The 17,662-nt window shown below is 41.8% G+C and overlaps 1 long non-coding RNA gene across 1 annotated transcript; it reads right to left on the reverse strand.

Moving 5' to 3' along the window:
- Positions 1 to 1,957: 1,957 nt before the first annotated feature.
- Positions 1,958 to 8,136, reverse strand: LOC138751017 (uncharacterized). The gene is made up of 2 exons (XR_011349666.1): positions 8,006 to 8,136; positions 1,958 to 3,069 (listed from the first exon to the last, which is right to left on the reverse strand). It is a non-coding gene; the product is annotated as an uncharacterized lncRNA (long non-coding RNA).
- Positions 8,137 to 17,662: the final 9,526 nt, after the last annotated feature.

The raw sequence follows: 17,662 nt of genomic DNA on the forward strand, positions 1-17,662 counted from the left end.
AGAGTGATGAAATTAAAACCGAGACTAAGGTCCTGAATTTAAATAAAGGGAATTATGATGGTATGAGACGGGAGTTGAGTAAGATTGATTGGGTGGTGTTTATGGGGGAGTTGACTGTGAATAGACAATGGAAAGCATTCACAGATCTAATGGAGAAATTGCAAAAATCGTTTATACCGGTTTGGCATAAAAATAAACCAAAAAAGTGACTAAACCATGGATAACAAGGAAAATTAGAGACAGCATTGGGTCCAAAGAGAGAGCATATCAATTGGCCAAAAAAAGTACCGCAACCGAAGACTGGGAGCAGTTCAAGATTCAGCAAAGGAGGACAAAGGGATTAATCAAGAGAGCAAAAATAAATTACGAAAGTAAGCTTGCGGCAAATATAAAAACCGACTGCAAAAGCTTTTATAAATATGTCAAGAGGAAAAGATTGGTGAAATCCAGAGTAGGTCCTTTGCAGTCGGAATCAGGGGAATATATAATGGGGAATAAGGAAATGGCAGACCAATTAAATTCTTACTTTAGTTCTGTTTTCACAAGAGAGGATACAAATAACCTCCCAAGGATGTTGGGAAACATAGAGACTAGTGCAAGGGAGGAACTGAAAGAAATCAGTATCTCTCAGGACATGGTCTTGGGGAAATTGATGGGATTGAAGGCAGATAAATCCCAAGGGCCTGATAATCTACATCCTAGGGTACTCAAGGAAGTGGCCATTCAGATAGCAGATGCTTTAAGAATTATTTTCCAGAACTCGATAGACTCAGGATCAGTACCCATGCATTGGAGGGGAGCTAATGTTACCCCACTATTTAAAAAGGGGGGTAGAGAAAAAGTGGGGAATTATCGGCCGGTGAGCCTTACATCAGTAGTGGGCAAAATGATGGAATCCATTATTAAGGATGTAATAGCGGAGCATATGACTAGCAGAGAAGGGATCGGATGGAGTCAACATGGATTTACAGAAGGGAAATCGTGCTTGACAAATCTATTGGAATTCTTTGAGATGGTGACAGGTAAAATAGATGGGGGAGAGCCAATGGATGTGGTGTACCTGGACTTCCAAAAGGCCTTCGATAAGGTCCCGCATAAACGACTGGCTTCCAAAATCAACGCTCATGGGATTGGGGGCAAAGTATTGATGTGGATTGAGAACTGGCTGGCAGGTAGAATACAGAGAGTTGGGATAAATGCCTCGTTTTCTGAGTGGCAGGCGGTGACTAGTGGGGTACCACAGGGATCTGATCTGGATGAGGGGATTGGATGTAATATCTCCAAATTTGCAGATGACACTAAGCTAGGAGGGGTTGTGTGCACGGAAGAGGGGGTCAGGAAGCTCCAGTGTGATTTGGATAAATTGAATACATGGCAAATGCACTACAATGTGGATAAATGTGAGGTTATCCACTTTGGTAATACAAACCGTATGCAGATTACTATTTGAATGGCAATAGATTGGGAGATGGGGAAGTGCAGAGAGACCTAGGGGTACTTGTACATCAGTCACTGAAGGCGAGCATGTAGGTACAGCAGGCGGTTAAAAAGGCAAAGGGTATGTTGGCCTTCATATCAAGAGGGTTTGAGTATAGGAACAAGGATACCTGACTGCAGCTGGACAGGGCCTTGGTGAGACCCCACCTGGAGTAGTGTGTGCAGTTTTGGTCACCTTATCTAAGGAAGGATGTTCTTGCAATGGAGGGAGTGCAGAGGCGATTCACCAGGCTGATACCTGGAATGGCAGGGATGACTTAGGAGGAAAGATTGTGCAAATTGGGATTGTACTCGCTAGAGTTTAGAAGATTGAGAGGGGATCTCATCGAGACATATAAAATTCTGGCAGGACTGGACAGAATGGATGCAGATGGGATGTTTCCAAGGATGGGAAAATCCAGAACCCGGGGCCATGGTTTGAGGATAATAGGTGTCAGAAATAAAACTTCTCACACATGAGTCTCTTTAAAACTGATGACACGACAAGCTTTATTTACAAGTCTGCAGAGTTGGACTCAACTGGTTTCTCACCAGTTAAGCCCCGATACATACAGTGCATTGATTTTTATACCTTTATTATTTGCCCTTCCCCTTCTTATTAATACTGTTTTAATTGGTTAGTATTACAAAAACATTCTAAGTATAACTGCATTATTAATTATCACGTTCGTTACGTACGCTGTGAACTCTACATTCACTGAATTCTGTTTCTCACACTTCTTATCAATCCTTTGTCTCCTGCATGTCTCCCACTATGACCATGAAAAGATAGGTTTAAAAAAACATATTCAGCAGCTCCTTCTGTCCTTGACTGCTAGTAAACTCTCTGTCCGTTCTGGCTTCCCTGTTTCTGATTAATCATCACATTTTAACTTAAGTCTTTTTAACCTAAATTCTCTATATCACAATCCACCCCTTTCTCTCTTTAAAATGTGTTGAATATATGTATAGATATGAATGGGGATTCTAAGCTAGGGAAGAGAAATGTTTTATGATACATTAATCTCACGCTGAAATAAAAGTCTTACAGGGTCTCCTGCGATGGTGGAAGTGGTACAATTCCAAAACTGAATACTGCTATTAGACAGGGGTAGGCAATTAGTTTCAAAAACAGTGGATAAGAACCAAGTCTGAAATTACCTTCCTTTCTTCCCCAAATGTGGTCCTGAAACAGGACCACTGTATCTCTGCATTTCTTACATTTCACACCTGATAAAGACATAGGCAAACTAAGAAAAATCAAAGAACATAACAATAACATTGTGAATTAAGTCTTTTTGCGAAATCGTAAGGTAAGAGGTTTTTCTCCAGGAATACAAGTCCAATCTGAGTTCGTATCAGGGTCCTGTGGCGCCTCTACAGGTCCCTTAAATCTGGATGCGTGTGTCCACCCCTTCTCTCTTGTTCGTGCTGCAGCTTCTGTAGTTAAGAGAACTTGGTATGGACCTTCCCACTGGGGCTGGAGTTTTTCAGTCTTCCAGGTCTTGATAAGAATCCAGTCTCCTGGTTCCACTATGTGTAAAGAAAAGTCTAGAGGCGGTGTTTGTGCCAATAGTCCTCTCTTTCGTAAATCTGTAAGAGAGCGTGACAGTGCCTGTAAATAGTTCCTAACAAATATATCCCCTTCCCCCAAGGTGGGACACCCCTCAACTGTACTCCAGAAGGGAAGCCCAAACATCATTTCATAAGGGGACAGCCCTACATCTTTTCGTGGGGCAGTACGAATTCTCAATAAGGCTAGGGGCAGACACTTTATCCAAGGCATTTTAGTTTCCACCTTTAACTTTGTCAATTGGATTTTTAGTGTTCCATTCATACGCTCGATCTTCCCTGAGCTTTGTGGATGCCAAGGGGTATGTAATTTCCAAGAGACCTGTAATGCATCACAAATCAATTGCTGGATTTTTGAAGAAAAATGTGGACCCCTGTCTGAGTCTATAGAATCCATTATACCATATCTGGGGATTATCTGCTCTAGGAGGATGCGAGCTACTGTAGAGGCTGTAGTATTTATTGTTGGGAAGGCTTCTACCCATCGGGTAAAGTGATCTATTATCACCAACAGATATTTCCATCTTTGAACTTGAGATAACTCTGTGAAGTCGATCTGGATACGTTGAAAAGGGCGTATGGCTAATGGTTGACCTCCCATGGTCCCTGTCCTCATTATCTTCTTATTAATTTTTGTGCATAGGTAACAATTTTGCACCTCTTGTTGGGCCAAGGTGTAGATTCCCTTACACACATATTCTCGAAGCACTGTGTCACATAAGGCTTGAGTGCCCCAGTGGCTCTGTTGATGCAGGTGTTTTAAAATGTTGCGAGTTATTTCTTTATTTAGAACAGTTCTTCCATCTGGTGTTTTCCATGTTCCATCAGGTAATTGGCTTGCGCCCAGCTGATCCATGTTCTTTTCTTCCTTAGCAGTGAAAATGGGAGCTGTCTTTATGCCTTGCCTTATTGGGATTAAAGTCAGCAAACGGACTTCTTGTTGCATGGCTGCTCTTTTGGCTTCTTCATCAGCCAGTCTGTTTCCAATTGCTGTCGGGTTATCTCCCCTTTGATGGCTTGGTATGTAGACCACTGCTATTTCTTGGGGTAATGTTAAGGCTTCTAAAGTCAGAGTAATCATCTGTTCGTGTGCCAATTCCTTTCCTCTTGATGTAATTAGACCACGCTCCTTCCAGATCTTACCAAAGGTATGCACTACCCCGTATGCGTATTTGGAATCTGTGTAAATCGTTCCAATTTTCTTTGCCAGTATTCTACACAAGGATTCTACTACTTTCCAAGTATTTCCTTCTATTATAGCATACCCATTTCTTCTCATTCCGTCAACACATCTGGCGGAGCCGTCAATGTAGAATTCATATCCTTCTCCCAGCGGAGTGTCGCAAAGGTCTTCTCGGGTCTTGGTCTGAAGATCTGTCAACTCGACAGTCATGCTCCACCTCTTTCTCTGTTTCACTGCCGTATAAAAACTGAGCTGGGTTGCAGCTATTAATTTTTGCAAACTGTAAATCTTCTCCAACCATTAAAATGGTTTCATACTTTAATATACGAGAATCAGTCAGCCATCGATGGGCAGTTTGTGTTAATAAAACACTCACAGAATGGGAGGTGTACACAGTCATCTTTCCTCCAAAAGTAAGTTTACGTGTTTCTTCTACCAACAGAGCAGCAGCCGCTACTCCCTGGATACACGTCGGCCATCCGCGAGACACTGGGTCCATCATTTTGGAAAGGAAAGCCACTGGGTGTCGCTGACCGCCTTTTTCCTGTGTTAAAACTCCCACAGCTGTTCCTTGGTTATGAGTGACAAATAGCTGGAAGGGCTGTTTTAAAGAGGGCAGAGTGAGCACTGGGGCTCGTGTTAGGCGATGTTTCAAGTCCTCGAACCATCCCTCCTCCTCCTGGGTCCATTTCAATGGATAGTCATTTTCATTTGTCAGTTTATCATACATAAACTTCACCAAAGCTGAGTAGTCCTCTATCCATAACCTACAGTATCCTAAGAGTCCCAGGAATTGTCTTATTTCCTTCTTATTACGGGGTAAAGGCATTCTAGTGATTCCCGCAATTCGTTCAGGGGTAATCCGTTTCTGTCCTTTACTTATCTGGTGTCCCAGATATATCACAGTTTTCTCAACAAACTGTAACTTGTTTCTGGACACTCGTAGACCCTTTTTCCCCAGATAATTCAAGAGTCTAATGGTCTCTCTCCTCATTTCTTGTTCCTTGGGTCCTGATAATAGTAAATCATCCACATACTGCATTAGTTGGGAATCATCAGATTGTGGATAGTCCATCAGGATTTGTTCTAGCATTTGTCCAAACAGGTTTGGAGATTCAGTGAACCCTTGGGGCAATACAGTCCACCGAAACTGTCTCCGTTTACCTGTCCATGGATTTTCCCATTCAAACGCAAACATATCTCTACTTTCCTCTTCTAACGGACAAGTCCAGAAGGCATCCTTCAAGTCGATAACACTAAACCACTCATGGTCTGGGGGAATCCGACTCATAATAGTATAGGGATTAGGCACCACTGGGTGGCGGGTCTGAACAATAGCATTCAAACTTCTTAGATCCTGAACTAGGCGATAGGATCCATCTGACTTTTTTACTGGGAGTATAGGGGTGTTATAAGGTGACATGCATTCTTCTAATAGTCCGTCTCGTATTAAAGTCTCAATTACCGGCTGATGACCTGGTATTAATGTGACATGTAAAGGTGGGATGTCCAGACCTCCTCGATTTCCCTCCTTATACCAGACTCTCTCGTCAATCTGCCGTTCATCCTCTTCCTTTAAAGCGCAGAGGTGGACTCGCACTTCTCCGTCCACAGGGAGAGCACCCAAACCTAGGAGAGCCTGTAAGTCCCTTCCTAGGAGGTTAAATCCAGCCGAAGGTAATAACAAGAGGTCTTGTACCCCTTCTCTTTCTTCCAGTTTCACTGTTACTTGGGGAATTATTGATACCATTCTGGGAGCTCCTTCTATCCCAGAAATTGTCAAATTACTTTTTATAGGCTCAGTTCCGATTGGCACAGTTATTACACTACTTCGTTCCGCTCCTGTGTCCACCATAAACACCACCTCTTCTCCCTTGGGACCAATTTTTAGTTTTACCAGGGGTTCCCTCTTATATTTGGTCCCTAACATTTGGAACCCCTGACACTCCTAATCTTCTTCCATAAGTTCGAGGGCACGCAATTCCCTCTTGTATCGGGGGCATTCCCTCTTAAAGTGTCCTTCCTCATTGCAGTAATAGCATTTAACAAATCTCCGGGGTCTTCCCTCTCTTGGATATTTTGGATTGTTTAGAGGAAGGTTTTGTTTTCTTTCCCCTCTGGATTCAGCATTCATCTGTCGGATAGTCTGTACCATAACCTTTGTCGCCTTCTTTTGATCTTCTTCTTCTCTCTGCACATATACTTTTTGTGCCTTTTTTAACAGTTCACTTAGGGGTTTTTCACTCCAGTCCTCCTCCTTTTCTAGTTTCTTTCTAATGTCTTGCCATGATTTGGAAACAAATTCAATTCGAATAAGCCCATTGGTGTACTAGGGTCCACACCAGCATACTGTTGGACATTCTTTCTCACCCTCTCCAAAAAATCAGTAGGGGACTCGTCTTTCCCCTGGTGGTTCCCAAATGCCTTGGTAAAATTGTGACCCTTTGGCACAGCCTCCCGTATCCCTTTAATTGTCCACTCTCTATATTGTCTCATACTTGCCAATCCCTCGGGTGTTCGTTTGTCCCACCTGGGTTCATTTAAGGGATATTTTTGTTCATGGGGTCTAGGGTCCCCAGGTTGTTCATATTCCCACATGAGGAGGGCAGCCCGTCGAATCATCTGCCTCTCCTGGGGTGAAAATAATGTTCCCATTATTGCCTGCATCTGTTCCCACGTATATGTGTTTGGTCCCAAGAATTGGTCAAGCTGTTCAGCCAGTCCTATAGGATCTTCCAATAACTTTTTCATTTCTTTCTTAAATCCCCGCACCTCTGTACTAGTTAGGGGAACATTCACATATCCCGTTCCCCCTCCCGGTCCTCCCATAGGAACTTCTCTCAGGGGATTTAGGTTTATTGAAAACTTTGACGGTCCTGGACCAGTCTGGGATCTTGTCCAGGGTCGGTTTACCGGTGGAAGTTTAGGGTCCGACTCCCTTAATTCATCCTTTTTATCCCGGCCCCCTTCGGGGCAATCAGATTCATCACCTTTCCCCTCCGGTAATAAGCTTTCCTCGGGCGCAGTAGGCACCGGGGGAATATAAGGAGGGGGAAGGTTGTCCAGAGGTTCCCATTTCTTTTCTCCTGCCACTCTCAATTTAAAACATTCTGTTAAGGATCCTGGCCAGGGAACCCAACAAAATGCATATGCTGACTCTTCTTGATTCACCTTTGGTCTCGAATTTACATATATGTTTAATGCTTGTCTAACCCAATCCTCATCAGATCCAAATTTCGGCCACCAGACCGAGGAACCTTTAATAGGTTGTTTTGACCAAAGGAGACAATATTGGACCATCTTTTTCTTGTTTTTGTCCCGATATCTATTACTATCCCAATTTTCAAACATTCTCCCCAAAGGGCTGTCAAGGGGTACTCCCAGGAATTGTCCTGAATTTTCAGACGAGCCCTTAGATTTTGATCCTCCCATTTTCCCACCTAGATCTGTTTATCGTTGCTGAGGACCCTCTCGCTCTGGACCCTACTCCCTTCCTCTCAGACGCCTCGTCGGAGGTGCTGTCCCTCCTTCGGTTACCGCTGAGGTTTTCCTGGGGTTGACCCCTCTCTTCTCGGCACTTCGTCGGAGGTGCTGTCCCTCCTTCGGTTACCGCCGAGGTTTCCCTGGGGTCTATCCTAGAGTCCCGCGACAGGGTTCTCACACAACGACAAAAGATCTATACTTAATCTATTCCGTTAGGTTTTTATCCAAACAGGTGTATCCCGTTACACCTGTTACCCAATCCCCACACCACAATCGTAAGTCGTCACTTACCGGTGTCTTCCCGGGGATTGAACCGTCACCCTTCTCCTCTCCGTCTTGTCGTGTCACCCTGTCCGGATACCACTCGCTCAAGCCGCCCGAAGCGACGAGCAAGGGACTAGGAGCCGCTGAACTCAGCGGGGTGCACCGCCTCCGATGTCCCTCTTCTCGCCTCCCCTCACGGCCGGAGTGTAGATCCCGGACGAGCCCCCATTTGTCAGAAATAAAACTTCTCACACATGAGTCTCTTTAAAACTGATGACACGACAAGCTTTATTTACAAGTCTGCAGAGTTGGACTCAACTGGTTTCTCACCAGTTAAGCCCCGATACATACAGTGCATTGATTTTTATACCTTTATTATTTGCCCTTCCCCTTCTTATTAATACTGTTTTAATTGGTTAGTATTACAAAAACATTCTAAGTATAACTGCATTATTAATTATCACGTTCGTTACGTACGCTGTGAACTCTACATTCACTGAATTCTGTTTCTCACACTTCTTATCAATCCTTTGTCTCCTGCATGTCTCTCACTATGACCATGAAAAGATAGGTTTAAAAAAACATATTCAGCAGCTCCTTCTGTCCTTGACTGCTAGTAAACTCTCTGTCCGTTCTGGCTTCCCTGTTTCTGATTAATCATCACATTTTAACTTAAGTCTTTTTAACCTAAATTCTCTATATCACAATAGGCAAACCATTTAGGACCGAGATGAGGAGGAATTTCTTTACCCAGAGGGTGGTGAATCTGTGGAATTCATTGCCACAGAGGGCAGTAGAGGCAGGTTCATTAAATAAATTTAAGAGGGAATTAGATATATTTCTTCAGTATAAGGGTATTAAAGGTTATGGAGAGAAGGCAGGGACGGGGTACTGAACTTTAAGATCAGCCATGATCTCGTTGAATGGCGGAGCAGGCTCGAAGGGTCGAATGACCTACTCCTGCTCCTATCTTCTATGTTTCTATGTTTCTATGAAGATTGGGTCCAGTGCCGTAATCGGTCTGGTCCCAAGAAAAAAGAACAGAAACAGGCCACTAGGCCCATCAAGTCTGTTCCGTTACTCTACACTAAGCTGAACTTTGCTCACACCTAGATCCAATTACCAGCCTTTTCCCTATTGCCCTTGATAATGAAATACATATCCATTTCCTGTTTAGATACTCCCAGTGATCTGGCCTCCACTGCTTTGTGTGGAAGTGAGTTTCACAGATCCACACTTCTCTGACTAAAGAAGTTCTTCCTCCTCACTGTTTTAATTGGATAACTTCTCATTTTAAGACTATGACCCCTTGTCCTCAATTCACCCACCAAGGGAAACATCTTATCCACATTCACTATGTCAAAACCTTTCAATATACAAAATGTCTCTATGAGACATTCTCCTATACTCAACCAATACAACACAAGAGTTGCAAAATGTTAGCGTTATGAGTTCAGAGGACCCCAAAACCCAGCACCAACAGATATAACCATATAACAGTTTACAGCACAGAAACAAGTCATGTTGGCCCTTTGGGTCCACACTGGTTCACTTAAACAACTCCACTAGCTCCTCCCCCCATTTTCCGCAGATAACCCGCCAACCCCCTCATATCCATGTACACATCCAACCTTCTCTTAAATGACAGAAAGGACCCTGCCACAACAATCTTCTCTGCAAGATCATTCTATTCTGCCACCACTCTTCGAGTGAAGAAGCATCCTCTAACATTTCTCCTAAAGATTTTCCCCCTTACACTTCACTTTTGCCCTCTTGTTCCAACCCCCCCTTCCCTCAGGGGAAAAAGTCTACTCATGTTTAGTCTATCTACACCTTTCATAGTTTTAAATACCTCTGTTAAATCCCCCCTCAACCGTCTACGTTCCAATGAATAAAGTCCGAGTCTCCTTAATCTTTCTCTATACTTCAGATGCAGTAAGCTAGACAACATCCTTATAAATATTCTCTGAACCTGCTCCACCTTATCTCTATCCTTCCTATAATTTGGAGACCAGAACTGAACACAATACTCCAAACATATAACCATAACCATAGCACAGAACAGGCCTCACCAACACCTTAAACAATTGCAGCATCACTTCCCAGCTGCAATATACTATGATTTCTGAAAGCCAGCATACCATATGCCTTCTTAACTACCCTGTCTACATGGGAATCCACCTTCAGTGAACTCTGTACCATAACTACAAGATCCCTCGGTTCCTCTGCATTCCTCAATGGCCTCCCCTTAACTGCATATGTCCTATTCTGGTTATTTTTTTCTGAAATGCAGCACCTTGTACATGTCTACATTAAATTCCATCTGCCATCTTTCAGCCCACTCTTTCAAACAAACCAAATCCTTCTCTCATCCAAGAAAACCTTCCTCACTATCCACCACTCCTCCTATTTTCAGTTCATCTGCATATTTGCTTATCCAGTTAACCACCCCCTCCTCCAAATCATTAATATAAATGATAAATAAAAAGGGACCCAGCACTCATCCCTGAGGCACACCGCTCATCACAGGCTTCCATCCTGACAGTTGTCCACCATGACTCTCTGCTGTCTATCTTCCAGCTATCTCTGAACCCATCTCACTATCTCTCTATTAATCCCTAGTGACTGAACTTTCCTTACTAACCTTACATGTGGAACCTTATCAAAAGCCTTACTAAAATCCAAATAGATCACGTCAACTGCCCTATCTTCATCCACTTTTCTTGTCACCTCTTCAAAAAACTCAGCAAGGTTTGTCAAACATGACTTTCCCTTCACAAACCCATGCTGGGTGCACCTCATCAATCCCTGCCTGTCCAGATATTTGTATATACTATCTCTAAGAATACCCTCTATAACTTTCCCCACCACCGAAGTCAAACTTACTGGCGGATAATTACTTGGCCTGCATCTTGTGCCTTTTTTAAACAATAGAACTACATTTGCAACCCTCCAATCCCATGGCACCACAATCTCCTCCAGTGATTGTTGCTATTTGCTCCCTGACCTCCTTTAACATCCTGGGAAAAGTCCCATCAGAACCAGGAGACTTATCCTGCTTTATTGATCCTAGAAGCTCCAAAACCCTCTCTTTACTAATCCCTATCCTTTCCATAAATAAGCCATTTGCCTCACATAATTCAATGTCCCTTTCCCTCATGAATACGATGAGAAAAAATTGTTCAATATTTCCCCCATCTCATACGGTTCCTCACATAGCCACCATTCCCATTTTCCAGTGAACTCATTTTTTCTTTAACCCTCCTTTTACTGTTCACGTATCTGTAAAAACCCTTAGGCTGCATTTTCACCTTTTTTAGCTATGGAGACCTCATACTTTCTCTTTGCCTTTCTAATTTCCCTCTTAAGGTTCTTTCTGCAATCTAAGTAACAATCATACATCTCATCAATCTTTTGCTTCATATATTTAGCATAGGTCTCCCACTTATCCTGAACAAACTTCCTAATTTTTCTTGAAAACCATGGCTCCCTTTTGGCCAGACTGGAACATAAAGATCCTGTACTCTCAAAATCTCACCTTTAAATATCCTCCAATTTTCCTCTACATCCTTTCTGGCAAAAAGATCAGCCCACACAACTCTTTGCAAATCCCTTCTCATTTCTACAAATCTGGCCTTCCCCCCACACGAAGACATTCAAATTCGGACCTGACCTATCCCTTTCCAAAATTAAGCTAAAGGTAATGAACCCATGATCATTGGATCTCATCATTTTCTTAGTCACAGACCTTGTTACAGCACATGCAGGATATATCTCACAATCCTCTCTAACCTCATCCTTACTAGGCCGGTTTGTTAATCTCAAAACTGACCCAACTTTATCCTCTGTCAATTCATTCCCTAATAAAAATGAGAATCCCTGCATGGGTAACTTTGAAATTACTCCCACTACAACAGGTCCTTTAACTAATTCTGAATTTTACACAATATTGTGAAGCAATATTGACTCTACCTCACCTCCAACACCTTTAATCAAAGTTGTCTCCCCTATGTCAGTCCTTTGATCCAGAGTTAAAACACTTTCTAACAACAGTGACTGAGCAGCCCCATTATCTCTAAGAATTTTAACTGGAACCTGTGGTTCTTTCTCCTTTACTGAAACAAAGCCCTCTGGTTTGAAAACATCCTTGACATCCTTACCAGGTTGGAACATCTGCTCTCCCTAAATCCCACTGTTTGAATAATGCTTCTGGTAAAAGCTCCTTTTCTTGTTTTTTTTTCAAGACTAGACAATTCACAATCAAATGACCAGGTTTCTTACAAAAATGACATACAAATCCAGAAGTTCTGTCCTTTCCCACCTTACCTTCAGCTTTTCTCTTAACATTCTCTCCAGACTTAATTTCAGGCCTACTATCCTGCTCCACGTTAACATCGTGAGCAGGTTTATTAATCTGTTTCACATTAACTCTCTGAAAATGACTATTATTTGCAATGTATTTTTGTGAATTAGACCAAACTTGTCCGCTAATCTAGCTGCCTTTTGCCACGTCCCCATGTCTTTCTCATCCACATGCAATTTAATCTCCTTTGGGACACACCTTTTAATTTCCTCAATTAGAATCAATTCTCTCAATCTGTCAAAATCATTATTTATCCCTTTTGAGGTGCACCAACGGTCAAAACATACAGATTTCCTCAGAGCAAAATCCATATAAGATTGATTCCATGTTTTCATCAAGCTCCTAAATTTTTGTCTTTACACTTCTAGAACCAACTCATAAGATTTCAATACTGCTTGTTTAACAGTGTCAGAATTTGCCACTTGCGCTGCAGTCAAGCTAGAGGATGCAATTTGTGCTTTTCCCTTCAATACACTTTGTAGCATTAGAGGCCACTTTTCTTTTAGCCATTTTGAGCTCTCAGCAACGTTTTCAAAATGCTGAAAATATGCATCTATATCTCCCTCATCAAAAGGAGGAACTAGATTTACCTCTACTAGTCAAAAACCTCTCCCCAAGAGTTACAGCCTTAATCCTTTTCTCTCCATCTCAATTTTTAACTTCCCTAATTGAAACTGTCTGTCCTTTTCAATTACCTCTAACTCAAATTTCCTCTGTTTTTCAGTTTCATCTGCCTCATATATAATCTGTTTTTCAGGCTCTAACATGTTTCATTTTTCTCTTTCTTCCACTCTCAATTTCTCCAATTCCAATTCCAACTCACCAGATCTATTCTCTGGAAAATTTTCTGTCTTTCTCAACAAATTTTCCCTCACTAATGTATTTCACTATAATCCTCTGTATTTGTATTTTCCTCATCTATTGCTTAACTTGTCAGTTTTAATTCCTTAGAAGTAGCCATTAGTTCCTCTTTTCTCTTGCTCTGCAGCTCTGCCGGTGATGGTTGTGACAAAAAATGTATCAACCTCCATTGATCCTGTTTCTCCACAAACAAACTTTAAATTAGCTTAAAACTCACAAAAACACTAATTTCTATCCTTTTTACGAGTCCCGAGGACCCCCAAACCCAACAGCAATAGATTTGCACCACCACAAATGGTTACTTAAACAAAAGTTGCTTTTAGTTATCTTTGAACATGAAAATAGAATCAAACTTTAACTTATCTCTATCGACTTACTTAACCCCCTTCTAATTCAAAGCTCACATGTGTGTAATGTGTGTGTAAGTGCAGCAAAGTTCTCTGGGTCACCGTCCAATCTCACTGGTAGGAGGCAATTATTGTACTGTGCATAGAATTTAACATTTATAAAGTTCACCTGGTTTTGGTGCTTAACAGTAGATGGTTACCACAGGAGGGTCCTTGTTGATTTTCAGAGAGTTTTCTTGATCCATGACATCCACAATTGATTCCTTTTTAATCAGCCACTCCAGTGTCTTGGTGACCAAACTTGCCCCCTTCAGGGTTCTCTAGATAATAACCATAGAATTCCTTTCCGTTTCCCCTACTCCAAGAGAAAGAGAGGGCAGCCAGTCCCCTCCTTTGACCAGTCCATCTTCCTAAAGCTTGCCACCTTGTCCCTCTGGAACTGATGTCTGTGTCTCTCCTCTCTCTCACCCGCCTCCAACTCTGAGAGCAAAGCCTGTTTTTTTCTCCTCTCTGCCTGCAAAAATCACATGGCCTTCCAGACAGTAAATTCTGTTTTCCAGACAAAGCTGCCACTGCATGTTGTTACATTTGTTGCTTTTTGCAAATAACAGTCCATTCTAAGTTTGTGAGCAAGTGTTTGTGTGTGACCTGCTATAACAAACCTTTCCCAAACACTTTAGCCCTTGCATTCCAGGAATCATTCTAGTAAATCTCCTCTGCACCTTCTCCAACATTACATCCTAAGATAGGGGGCCCAAAACTGTCATTCTCCAAATGGGGTCTGACCAGCGCCCCATAGAGCCTCACCAACCCCTCTCTATCCTTATACACTATTCCTCTTGAAATTAATGCTAGCATTCGCCTTCTTCTCTACCAATCCCACCTAGGCAATAACTTTTAGATTTCCCTGCAGGAGGTCACCCAGGGGTCTTTGCACCTCTGAGGATTGAATTTTCTCCCCATCCAAATAGTTCTCTGTTTATTTCTATGGTGAAAATGTAGAACTGGACACTTCTCAACATTGTACTCCATCTGTCATATTTTTGCTCAGTCTCCCAACCTGTCTACATCCTTCTGCAACTTTACGGTTTCTTCAACACTTCCTTCTCCGCCATCTACCTTGGTGTCATCCGCAAATTTGGCAACAAAACCATTCATTCCACAATCCAAATCATTACAGGTACACAATCCTTTATCCAGACATCTAAAATCTAGAAAGCTCCAAAATCCAGAAAGTGGGGAGAGAGACAGCAGCCCAGTCAGGCGGGTGAGAGTCCGGCAACGCAAATCGGCGGGCGAGAGACCGACAGTGCGAGTCGGCCGGCGAGAGATTGGCAGCATGAGTCGTTGGGCGAGAGACTGGCAGCGCGAGTCGGGCAGGTGAGAGACCGGCAGCGCGAGTCGGGCAGGTGAGAGACCGGCAGCGTGAGTCGGGCAGGCGAGGGGGGATGGGGGAGATGGCAGGGTGACTGGAAGGGGTTGGGGGTGGATATGGCAGCACAATTCAGGTGGGCTTAAATCTAGCTTTCTGAAATCTGGAAAAATCCAAAATTTGGAACACGCTGACCCCCAAGGGTTCCGGGTAAAAGATTGTGTGCCTGTAATATAAATTATGAACAGCAGTGACCCCAAGACCAACCCCTGTGGAACACCGCTTGTTACAGGCAGCCATCTGAATGGGATCCCTTAATTTCAACCCTTTGATTTCTGCCTATCAGCCAATTTTCTATCCAGTCTAATATTGTCCCTGTAATTCCATGGGCTCTCAACTTATTTATCTGCCTAACATGCGGCACCTTATCAAAAGCCTTTTGGAAATCAAAATATACAACATCCACAGCTTCCCCTTTGTCGATCCTACTTGAGATTTCTTCAAAAAACTCTAATAGGATGGTCAGGCAGGATCTACCCTTTAAAAATCCATGTTGACTAGGACCTATCCTGTAATGCATCTCCAGGTATTTCATTACCTCATCCTTGAGGATCGACTCTAATATCTTCCCAACAACCGACATCGGACAAATAGGCTTACAGTTTCTTTTTTTTCTTGTCTCCCACCTTTCTTAACAGCAGAACCACATTTGCAACCTTACAATCCATGGAACCATGCCCGAGACTACTGATTTTTGGCAGATTTTCACCAATGGATCTACAATTACCAAAGCCACCTCATTCAGAACTCACAGCTGTACCTTGTCCAGTCCAGGAGATTTATCTATCTTTAATCCATTCAATTTACCTAGCACAATTTCTCTAGTAATCTTAATTGTATCAACTCTACTCCCCGAAGCCTCAGTCTGTCAGGGTCATTACTAATGTCTTCCACAGTGAATGCAGATGTAAAATATTTATTTAATTGTTTTCCAATTTCTTTTTATTATTATTTTTTTATTTTTCACACCATAAACCACACTGACCAAGATACATACATTTTCCTTTTCAAATATATAGTGTCATTTTCTCCCCCCCCCCATCCCACCCTCCCTACCTCCCCCCCATTCATTTAAAGTACAAAATCTAAGACACATTAAACCAGTCAAACAATAAAAATAAACAAGAAATTCCACTGAGTCAATTCTTTTCATTTCCTTCTCCTTTCGTTAATTTAGGTGGTAGATGTCCCCGGTAGGTTTTCTCTATTGTGTTTCATGTAAGGCTCCCATATTTGTTCAAATATTTCAATATTATTTCTAAATTATATGTTATTTTTTCTAATGGAATACATTTATTCATTTCTATATACCATTGTTGTATTCTCAAATTATCTTCCAATTTCCAGGTTGACATAATACATTTTTTTGCTACAGCTAGGGCTATCCTAACAAATCTTTTTTGTGCACCATCCAAATCAAGTCCAAATTCTTTATTTTTTATGTTACTTAGGAGGAAGATCTCTGGGTTTTTTGCTATATTGTTTTCTGCAATTTTATTTAATTTCTGGTTTAGATCTTCCCAAAATTTTTCTACTTTCTCACATGTCCAGATTGCATGAATTGTTGTTCCCATTTCTTTTTTACAACGAAAACATCTGTCAGATACTGTTGGGTCCCATTTATTTAACTTTTCAGGTGTAATGTATAGCCTGTGTATCCAGTTATATTGTATCATACGTAACGTATTTATTGTATTTCTCATCGTTCCAGAGCATAACTTCTCCCATGTTTCCTTCTTTATCTTTATATTTAAATCTTGTTCCCATTTTTGTTTAGTTTTACCATTTGTTTCCTCATTCTCCTTTTCTTGCAGTTTAATATACATATTTGTTATAAATCTTTTGATTGTCATTGTATCTGTAATCACATATTCAAAGTTACTTCCCTCTGGTAACCTCAGACTGCTTCCTAATTTGTCCTTCAAGTAGGATCTCAATTGGTAATATGCCAGCGCTGTATCTTGAGTTATATTATATTTATCCTTCATTTGTTCAAAGGATAATAATCTATTTCCTGAAAAACAATTTTCCATTCTTTTGATCCCTTTTTTCTCCCATTCTCTAAAGGAAAGGTTATCTATTGTAAAAGGGAGTAACTGATTTTGCGTCATTATTAGTTTTGGTAATTGGTAATTTGTTTTATTCCTTTCCACATGAATCTTCCAAATATTGAGCAGATGATGTAATACTGGAGAACTCCTACATTGTACCAATTTTTCATCCCATTTATATATGTGTTCAGGTATCTTTTCCCCTATTTTATCTAGTTCTAATCTACTCCAATCTGGCTTTTCCCTTGTTTGATAAAAATCTGATAGGTATCTTAATTGTGCGGCTCAATAAAATTTTTAAAGTTTGGCAGTTGTAAGCCTCCTTGTTTATACCATTAACATAACAATTACAGTACGGAAACAGGCCATTAGGCCCTTCTAGTCCGCACCGAACCAAACACCCCTCTCTAGTCCCTCCTCCCTGCACAATGCCCATAACCCTCCATCTTCTTCTCATCCATATACCTGTCCAACCTTTTCTTAAATAATACAATTGACTCCGCCGCCACTATTTCTCCCGGAAGATCGTTCCACACGGCTACCACTCTCTGAGTAAAGAAGTTCCCCCTCATGTTACCTCTAAACCTCTGCCCCTTAATTCTTAACTCATGTCCTCTTGTTTTAATCTTT

Source organism: Narcine bancroftii, unplaced genomic scaffold (assembly GCF_036971445.1).
Source record: "Narcine bancroftii isolate sNarBan1 unplaced genomic scaffold, sNarBan1.hap1 Scaffold_598, whole genome shotgun sequence".
Lineage (NCBI taxonomy): Eukaryota > Metazoa > Chordata > Chondrichthyes > Torpediniformes > Narcinidae > Narcine > Narcine bancroftii.